Source organism: Phoxinus phoxinus, assembly GCF_949152265.1.
Source record: "Phoxinus phoxinus genome assembly, chromosome: 11".
NCBI lineage: Eukaryota > Metazoa > Chordata > Actinopteri > Cypriniformes > Leuciscidae > Phoxinus > Phoxinus phoxinus.
This window is the reverse complement of record NC_136886.1, coordinates 33576584-33587723: the sequence shown is the minus strand read 5'-3', so window position 1 is coordinate 33587723 and position 11140 is coordinate 33576584.

The following is an 11140-nucleotide window of genomic DNA, read 5'->3' as shown; positions in this document are numbered from 1 at the left end:
AAGGAGAAAGTGTCTCAAGCTGTGCTCAGATTTTCCAAGAAACTATATTCAACAACTCTAAAAATGTTCCAAGACCAAATGATCTGAGCTGCTACCCAGCAAACATTTGGCCGTTTAATGACCGTTGAAAAGACATCCCTCCGAGTCCGACATGTCCCGTCATGGTTGAAAAATAGTCCCAAAATCAAAGTTGAATGGACATTTTTGACGTTATCCAATTTATGCTGTCCTACCGCGAATATTTTTGGTCAGGGACATGACGTTGCCATTGGACCGATGTTTGCTGGGTATTCACATTCATTTAGTAGCTTAACTAGTTTAAAGAAAACATTTTTTTTTTAAAGACAAAGTTGTATCAGATCAACTGTGTTATGAATGAAAAAAAAAATGTCTGGGAGCTTTCCGAAAACAGCACAAAATATAACACGATTGTGGTGTAGCTGTTGGGGAGAGAGTTTGATTGAGCAGATCAAGCTAAATAAGCGTGAAAAATCTCTGGATCTGACCTATATGATCAGTGATATGATGGAGCCTGAGGAAAAGGGAACGGGGCAAATCTAAATCTTTGACCTTTCTGATGTCCACTCGATTTCTAGAGCGGCCCAAACTACGGTTCCATCGCACATGAGCAGAGAGAGGATTTATCCATCACATCACATCACATCAGTCTCATTTAGACATTTGGTTCACACAAAAATAGTCAAACCTGGAAAACTTACTTTGTAAATTAAACTAAATAATGTTTTATTTCACTTACCAAAAGTCTTGACAGTTAGTCTTTGTCTATAATAATAGACTTAAAGTCCCCCTGTTGTCAATAAGTTTATGCGTTAAAACTCACCTTTGATCACCAAAATGACATATTGAAAAGTTTTTTCCTTGAAAAAAAAATCTTCATGCCTTAAAATATCTTGAATGTAACTCGACACTGTTGCCTCTCTAGTATATGTGGTTCTGTGAATATGCAAATGAGCCCCGCCTCCACTCACTCACTCACTCACTCACTCAGAGATCCACTGGTTGACGATCACACGTTGATCTGATTGGTTACAAGGTAGTGTGTGACGTCAGAAACACCAGCGATTTCAAACTGTGTTTTTGAGACTGTCTTTGGTTCACTGCAGTTTTAAGGAGAAAATACTCAGCAATGCTGTCCACTTATGACTTTACACATGGTTTGACTTAAAGCATATTAAAAACACCACATAGACAACATTAAAAGCCTGATTTTCACCACAGGGGGACTTTGATGACAGACTGTTTATGATTACTAGTGATTTTCAAGTTGAAATTGTGTATAATGCATAACAGTGACTGTAAAATCTGTACTTTAAGTATGGGAGTGACATATGTTGAGTTTAATATGGTCATTGGGCTTGTTTTGGACTGTTTTTGATTGGCCTTTGGGTTTTGTTATACGCAGACCTGGCAACCCTGAACAGAAGTCACTGAGTGGCCCGAACCATAATATATGGCATGATATGTTTGTGTGGTTATCTTCGTGGGGACCAGATAAAAACACACTAATGAAAATATAAAAGTGTTTAGAGGTAGGAAATAGAAAACCTTGTTAGCTCAGTCAATGGGGTTTGTGTGTATGTGTGTGTGCACCGGTAATGAGACAGTCTCTCACTCCACCAGCTCCACTGTTAAACACTAAGTGTGTGTGTGCCCGAGGACAGACCATGCGACTGAGAAAGCAGCCCACCTAACTAGCTCAGCCTGAAGACATTGCTGTGTGTTTGTGTTTGTGTTTGTGTTTGTGTGTGTCAGTGGCACAGGTTTGAAAGATTCATGCCAACTAGAGTTGAGAAATCTCACTGTGTCCCAACACAATCGATCGACAGCAGAAACAGGAATGCAGATGCTGAATAACATTTAAATGAGATGCAACAGGAAACATTCTGTTTTTGGCTCTAAGTTCTGATTGGATGAGATCATTTTGAAGAATAATCAATATGCACACATCTGTGAACATCAGTTAAATTCTATATTAATACACCAAGTTGCTATATGAGCCATTAACCACAGCTTACAGAAGTATATTACTTAGCAGAATTGTTTTATTTTTTAACAAAATATTTTATTATTTACAGTTTTTTTCAATCGCTAACAAGCGCTTACCCATACTTCAGATATTTTTTCTAAACTCTTAACACAGACTCACACCTACAAAACACAATTGGCCAAATGGTTAATTTTCTTCTCAAAAACACATTTTGTTAAATATATACTAACTCTTCATTTCAAAATAGAACACATCTTTCTCTGCACACACTAACTTTACCAAAACACTGAAAATCTGACTCAAAATGAAATTATTCTGTCAAAGAATAACACTTGATTTCTTTTCACAAGGTACATGCAGTCAATCAAAGTACACCAGGTTTCAGAATACTGGCTATTCTTGACATTACAAAAACTGCATAGACTTTTATGTTTCAGTTTTACAGGTATTTGCATGCAAACCATGCAATCCACCGTTTTTACACTAAATGTCTTGGTTGGGAACTGTATGTCCACATGTACAGTAATGTTCTCATTCAAAAGCATTCCAGTAAAAAGCAAATCAGTTTTTTTCCTTTTACTCTTTACTACAGGAGGTACAGTAGAAACACGGTATGATAGAACAGAAAAAGTTTTACAGTATTGCTTACAGTGAACAAAATATCCATGAAACACATAAGAGCATTCTGAACAAAAAAAAAAAAAAAACAGCAAAAAGCACAAAATTACTGTATCTAATCTCTGCGATCTTCAGGGTTAGGCCACATGTTTTCATCAACATCACATCTGATATTATCCAAGGCAATGCACCTGGGATAAAACCACTTGGTATGTTGGATCCACCCTTGGCAATCATGAACTGTGATGTCCCTGCACCAGCATCCATGGCTTCAACATCTGGACATCTGGTCATGTGGTTGATGGTCATAAACCGTCCACCTCCATGCAGAAAATAACTCCTCTCTGGGGTTGAGGAAAGGTGAATAGGGTGGAAGGAAGAGACTTACCAGTCTTGGGTGGACTTCAAACCATGTTGTTATTGCTTGCGAATGATGGAAAGCCACATTGTCCCAGGTAATTACAAAGGTCCTCATGTTTTCACCCTCCTGATCCTGCTCTGGACCCAGGCGCTGGTGGAGATCATTGAGAAAGGCAAGGATGCGCTCGGTATTATAGGGTCCACTGGCTCACTGCACCTCTCACTACATCTCTCACTGCATCTCTCACTGCATCTCTCACTGCATCTATCACTGCATCTATCACTGCATCTCTCACTGCATCTCTCACTGCATCTCTCACTGCATCTCTCACTGGGCCTGCTCTTCTCACTGGGCCCCTTGCTCTTACTCTTCCTCTTCCAGACATTACAGTGTTTGTCTTTTTCTGTTTCTGTTTCCAAAAACATCACTCCTCACAGTCCTTCTTTTACTGTATAAGTGTCAATGTAATAGAAAAAAATAACCCCTGCCACTCTAAGCCAGTCTAAGCCAGACTGGAATCAGCTGTGGTTGGCCCAATTTACCCAACATAAATAAGCTCTGTGTCAATTATTCAATTGTTTGTTTGTTATCAGCTGAGATATATTGTTTTTGAACTGATCATTGCAGATGCAGAGGTTTTTATACTGTATCTAAGGTTTGGAATATTGTTTTTGCTATTGTGGGATGTTGTGTGTTAACATTCGTAAATACTACAAAAACAATCCATAGTTTTGTTGGGAGGTATAGCTTGTCTGTTAAGAAAATGTAAGCATTATGGAAATGTGTTCACTGACTGCATATTGTTTGAAAACGACATGAAATGTGTGAATGGTATGGCCACAAAAGACCGATGCTGTGCTAATTGTGTTTAGAGTTTTGAAAATGTGACAACTGGCTGGACAAACGCTTGTTAGCGACTGAAAAAAACTGTATTAATACACCACAATTTTATGAAAGCAATAAACTGCAATGGGTTATTTTGCCATGTTTGATGGTGTGTCAGCCACTCTGCACCATACCTTTTATTATTAATAAAGTCTTTCTCTGTTATATTACAAATATTGCTATAAAATATTGCTTTAAAAACAAAGGTAAACTATGGCTAAGTTGCTCAGGTTTCATTAGTAAACTGGATAAACCTGCACTACTTGGTAAAATAAATCTTATTATTTGGATACTGATCTAAATATTTCATATTAATTATTTACTGAACAGCTCTTTTGAATACTTTATTCTGATTGGTTAATCGCACCATCCCGAGATCTTACATTTCCTAACTTTTGCTGGCAACACTCATACGAGTAACTGAAAATGTTGTACTTCTACAATTATGTGTCTCGTATTTTCCCACCGCAGACTCACTCTTCTGTGTTTTATACAAACGCATCACAAATCGATTGTAGCAAAAATTACCTCAGAGGACTTCAGTACTGTAATATGCTATACTAATTTTGTACATTGTGATGGTATTCTTTTCTTAGCGGAAGCTTTATGAGGTATAAGATAGTTTCAGCTAAAATCAATATTATCCACATATTTTAAATATATAAGACCGTAACCATTTTGTCTATTTAAACGAGGAAACATCAAAAATAACTTCGGTAAATTATGGAGTGCCACAAGGCTCTGTGTTAGGCCCTCTGTTATTTTCAATATGCTGCAACCTGGTAATATTATAAGAAAACATGGAATTAGTTTCCACTGTTATGCCGATGATACTCAGTTATATATTTCATCACAACCAGATAAAATCCCTAAAGTATCCAAGTTGACAGAGTGTGTTGAAGATATAAAATATTGGATGACCAGCAATTCTCTCTTAAATTCGGATAAGACTGAGGTATTACTTATTGGACCAAAAACCTTTACACCAAATCCAATTTCACTCTAAATTTTAATGTAGACTAAAGCTGCTTTGAAACGATATGTATTGTGAAAAGCGCTATACAAATAAATGTGAATTGAATTGATGTGGACACTAATATAGTTATCGCTTTTGGTGTGAACGGGCCATAAACCAGGTTAGTTTCTATATCTGTGTAGAGAGTGAAGTTGATAAACTTTGTGAGTTTAATCAATCATCTGAAGAATGGCAGATTTCAGTCTGGTGGCTAATTTCGGCACAAATTAACGTGCGAAACAGGAGGAATTTCTCCCTACAGCATTTGGTGCACAGTATCAAGCTGTTCACATCTGCACACACACACACTCACATGCTAAAGTAGAAGTCTCGCATGGCCTCAAGGGGGTTGAGTCGCATTCTGTCCATCCTTACCTCTCTCGCTTTCGCTCTCCTCTCTTTGGGGACTTCTCCTGTTAGTTTAGCGTTTTTCTGCGAGAGGCGCGTCTGCTTCTCCATATGTGCCCTGTTTGAGAGAGAGCTGAACTACACTCCATGTCACACAAGAAGTTGCTGAATTATTAAGATCTCCAGATTTTCTGTGTACTACACATCTTTGATCCATCTGTTGGAAAGACGCTCATAGCTGCTGAAGTGTACCGTACCTTTCCTCTGGCTCGCAAGCTGTCGTGGATCAAGTTTGGAAGATGAAAACTCATGTTGTTGAGATCTAGAAGTTTGACATACTAGCATTACACTCCCTCTTTGACCGTCTACGGGTGTTTCTTCAACTATTTAGTCCTGTGGATTTTTTTATAAACTAAAATAAATTCCTTAAAACATTTTTTACGTACAGTTATTGACATACATGCATCACATTTGAATTCTGTTCTTTTTGTCAGATTTTTTATATTCTTTCTTACCGGAAGCTTTATGAGGTAAGTAAGAAGATTATAAGATAGTATCAGCTCAAATCAATATTAAATGTCCACATATTTTGAATAAATGTAATATACATTAGACCGTTACCATTTTGTCTATTTAAATGGACAATAAGATAATGTTGGTAAATTACGGAGTGCCACAAGGCTCTGTGTTAGGCCCTCTGCTATTTATGGACATAAAACTTTATTAGGGGCAAATTGTTGGTTGTGAAGAAAATTATGCTTGTTTAGTTTGTGTAAACATTTATATAAAACATTTATAATGATTAAAATAGTTTATTTTACCTTTTGTATACATTATCATAATCTGTGTAATATGAATATTAATTCATATTTTTATGACGAATTTTGATATTTTGAGTTTGAAAGTCTGGGACAGGGTAGAGTAAGCAATAAAATCCAAACATAAAAGGCAAGGCAATAAAAAGTTTACAAGATTTATTTTCACCTTCAGGTAAAGTCTATAATTTGTTTGTCTATAAAAAACTACCCTCTACCGTCTGACATAAAAGTCCAAGAAACACCCACATACAAGCTCAAAGCTTGTTATTGAATGGTAGTTCACCACAAGCAAAACCTAGCAGGAATCGTGGTTATAGATTGTGCCGCACAGCATGAACTCTCAATCGTTAACATCACGGCAGAGAGAGTTACAGATATTCACTGTGAAGCAACAAGCAGAAGATGTTTGCAGCAGTAGGTCTGGCTGTGTGTGTGTCAGAAGCCGTTCATCTCACCCGCAGTCATCACACCATCTCAACAGGAGCAGCAGTGTGTGATTTGGCTTATTTTATGACATGGGAGAACTCGTTCTGATGGCAAACCGCGGATGAAGATAATCATCTCTCAAATTGAGTGAACGCATGTTAGACTCAATAAGAACTGTGATATTTTAATGGGGTGGGGGGCTAAATATTTCAGGGTTTCTTTCCATCAGACAACATGAAGATCCCCACCGTTTAATCGCTTTATCCACAAATGATCTGAATTATAAAGAGAGTGAAAAGTCAGGCAGGCTGAGAGATTTATTTGAAGAAAAAAAAAAGTGCTACAAAAAAGTATAGGGTTACGATTTACTGCTGCCAAATGGTATCTGATATATATATTTTTTAAATCAATAATTTTATCCAGCAAGGACACATTAAATTGGTCAAAACTGACAGTAAAGTAAATACATTTTGAACTTTCTATTCATCAAAGAATTGAGAAAAATATGTGTCACAGTTTCCACAAAAATATGAATCAGCGCAACTGTTCTCAACATTGATAATCACCAGAAATGTTTCTTGAGCAGCAAATCATCATATTATAATGATTTCTGAAAGATCATGTGACACTGAAGACTGGAGTAATGATGCTGGTAATAATATTTCACAATATTACTAAAATATTACTTGATCAAAAAAAAAAAGAAAAAAAAAAGACACAAACCCAACACTTATATTGTATAAAATATATAATTATAAATAAATAAATAAATAAATAAATAATAAAAATGTTGCCCCTGCTCAAACCTGTGTGACCGTCTCCATCTGTATAACGTCTCCATATGAATTTCTCTCATCTTTCTCTGAATCTGTGACCATGAAACCTGCCACTGACGCTCACAGATCTGCATCCAGAAGGCGGAGAGGGTTTAAGTGTGTCGGGTGTAAAAATAGCAGCCCATTAACAGTAATTTAATCACGTCTTATATAGGGGCCACTCAATGGCTTCTCCAGTGTATAAGGGACAGTGGATCACAATAGCATAATGGGCTATATTAAATCTATTATTATTATTAGGTGTCATTCTGATATCTCCTGTGCATTTCATTTAATTACACCTGTGAATTGAATCCTGAAATGAATTGCGATGATAAAGTATGAAGATCTGGCTTATTGGAATAGTCATTATTGGGGGTTTTATTTGCTTCCTTGAGTTTACCCGATGCAAGTTTCAGAGTAACTCTCGAATGTTTGAATAGTGTCTATTTTAAATATGTAACTGAGTAGAGAAATGTAACAAAATGTCAAAAGTCGGATGTGAACCCTCTTCATACGTGTGTCTTCTTTTCAGTCTGATGTTGTCTTTTAATCTTACTGGTGTGTGTGTTCTCAGTCCTATTGCCTTGATGACCTTTGCTCTTGACATTTGCATGATTCACATGTGTAGAGTGACGGGCGGCCCGAGGGCCAGGCGAGCCTTTAGAGAGACACTCCATTATTCACTGCGCTTGCATTTCAAATGCATTGTTTTTTGTGCATGTATTCTATTCAATACGCTACATCACAAAGTATGATTTTGTTTATTATAAAATGTTCCAGTATTTACAGCCAGAATTATTCAGACAGTTGCTGCATGGCATAAATAATAGAAATAAATGTAAAGAAACTGCAGGCTGTTCTACATGTACGAGGCTGTGGCCAAGCTCGATTCCTCTTTATAAATAATAGATAAATAGAGTGTGTGAGAAGAGCAGAAAGCAGTGAAATAGTGTGAGATTGTGAGAAGAGCGCTGGTAGACGAGATGAGGGCCGAAATCAAAGCTAAATGTGTGTTTGTGACAGTATAGTGTGTTAACATGCATTTGTGTGTGTGTGTGTGCATATGCTTTTGAGTGCTTTCGCATGGCTTTGTGTCTTTGAATAAATGAGAAAGGAAGACGCAGAGAGCGACAGAGATGAGACTTCACAAGCAAAGACTGGATTCTATAAGCATCACTAAAGTTCTCTTTCTCAACTTCTCATTCTCACAGTTCTCGGTTTGTGTTTCTGCCGCTGCTCTCGACTAGCTGGCCGCTGACATGAATATTTCTGCTAGATCTTGTAGCATCGTGTACATGTGATCAATGCCGTGCTCCACAAAGCGTCTCCCTGTCAGAATGGTGACCACAGCCCCTGCTAAAATGATCAATTACATTAATAAAAAGAAAACGTGAGTGCGGATTGAAGCGCAGAATGTGTTGTTTAGGGGTCTGAGACCCTCGTGCATGGAAGTGATTCAAATCAAAGGCATACAATGATTCTAGCAAATTGCTATGATGCCAGTTCTTCATTTTTTTGTAGTGCCTAATACTAAATTACCAATTTTACTGTAGTAACTGTAGTAATTTGGCAGTAAGCAAGCATGCATTTAATTAAGTTAGTTATTTTTTGCATTTAGCATTATATATGCACTATATATACTTTTATTCAGCGAGGATGCATTAAATGGATCAAAAGTGACAGTGCATAGATTTATAATGTTAAATATGTTGATTTCAAATAAATATTTTTCTTTTGAACTTTCTATTCATCAAAATATCTTGTAAAAATGCATCACAGTCTCCACAAAAATATTAACCAGCGCAACTGTTTTCAACATTGATAATAATCAGAAATGTTTCTTGAGCAGCAAATTAAAATTAAATCAGCAGAATTTTTTAAAATATATATTATACTGATTTCTGAAGGATCATGTGACACTGAAGACTGGAGTAATGATGCTGAAAATTCAGCTCTGATCACAGGAATAAATGACATTTTAACCATATATTCAACATAGAAAACAGTTTTTTTAAATTGTAATAATATTTCACAATATTACAGTTTTTTTGTTACTCAAATAAATGTCACCTTGCCTTGGTGAGCAAAAGAGATTTTCTTAAATATTTTCTGCAATCTTACCGACTCAAACTATATATTGTTTCTGCCACACACACACACACCAAAAAAAATACTTCACACTTTAAAATCACTCACGCTAACACTTCTAAAGGGCAAAAACTAATGAGGATCTCTATGAACTCCTGCTGCACAATTCCCATGAATTCCCACCAGCAAGACTACTGTACCTCTGCTCCGAGACAAAGGAACGGCTCTGTGTGAACACCAGACGAGACGGATGCCTGTCAGCACACACACACACACACACACACACACACGGTTCCCTCGGCCATTGTGTAATATCCTGGAGCGAGTCCTTCAGGGCCTATTGACCCCTGCAGACGCGGTAAATCTGCGTGCCGACGGACGCCAGGGAGAGAGCCAGCAAAAGCCTGTTTTAGAGGCCTGGATTATTCTGTTGTTGTGCTGCAGAACTGCGGAGATTCGTCAGGAAACCCTCAGGGCTCTCGTTTAACCGCTGCCATTTAGTCAGTGTCCAGTTGTTAACTCTAAGGGGGCTGAAATAGTTACGAGAATATAAAACTTGATGGTCCCCCTTAGAGGAGACAAAGAAGCTCGTCCAGCGCAGGATTAATGGCTTTGTGTTTCTCCTGCAGTTTATATGACTGTGGCTTTCTCTTCTTCTTAACGGAGATCCTCACAAGCTGTCATAAAGAGGAGTCTCCTCACCGGAGAGAGAGTGAAGAGTGTTTTTATACTGCAAAGTCGTGACATTAAGTTTAATGGGGTGAAGCGGGTGTTTATAGTGGAGCACAAACGCTCTTTGTGTGCAAATTAACCAGGAGCTCGCGAAACATGCAAGAGACTGTGTTGTAGAGACTGTTCATACAGTGTTTGCTCGCCACACAGAAGTGCTAATAAACTATATACTACTGTTTGTGTGTGTGTTGAGGAGCCATATTGCATTCTGAGTTTCCCAGTCGCAACTAACTTCCAAATTAAAATAAAAGTTCCTACTGGGACAAATGGATGCCCCTGTATTCTCCAGCTAGAACTGGTAAATGTTTGTTTATGGGAAGGCGGGACAGAAACCAGTTGTGTTCACAGACGCAGGTTGCTCCATGCTAATGTGTTTATGTTGGCGAGGGGTGTTGGTGGGGTTAATCGCTGCCGGTTCACGGGACTCTTCCTCAAGGTTAACCAAACCCAGGCCAGCCACACGCCGCTGGGGTTTACGAGGCCCACAGCACGCTAAACAGCCCATAATAATGACACCAATTACTGCATTCCGCTTAAACTAACGGCAGGCTACACAAACCTAATCACGCTCACATCTCATCGCCGCTAATGAGATAAAGACTCCAATTAATCCTGCGCTAATTGCTGTGGCTCATTTTCAGAAAGCGTTGCGATGCGAGTGTGTGTAATGAGAGGCAGAGTGAGCCGAAGCTGAGGAGCGTCCCGTCGCCCAGAGCCGATGAGCACAAATTACATTTATTACACAAATCACTGCTTACAGTAACACACACACACACACACACACACACACACACACACACACACACACACACACACACACACACCACAGCTGCCAGTGTACTGAGCAAACATCCTCAAACTGATCATCTGTCTGTCTGTCTATCTATCTATCTATCTATCTATCTATCTATCTATCTATCTATCATCCGTCCATCCATCCATCCATCCATCATCCATCCATCCATCCATCCATCTATCATCCATCTATCATCCATCCATCCATCCATCCATCCATCATCCATC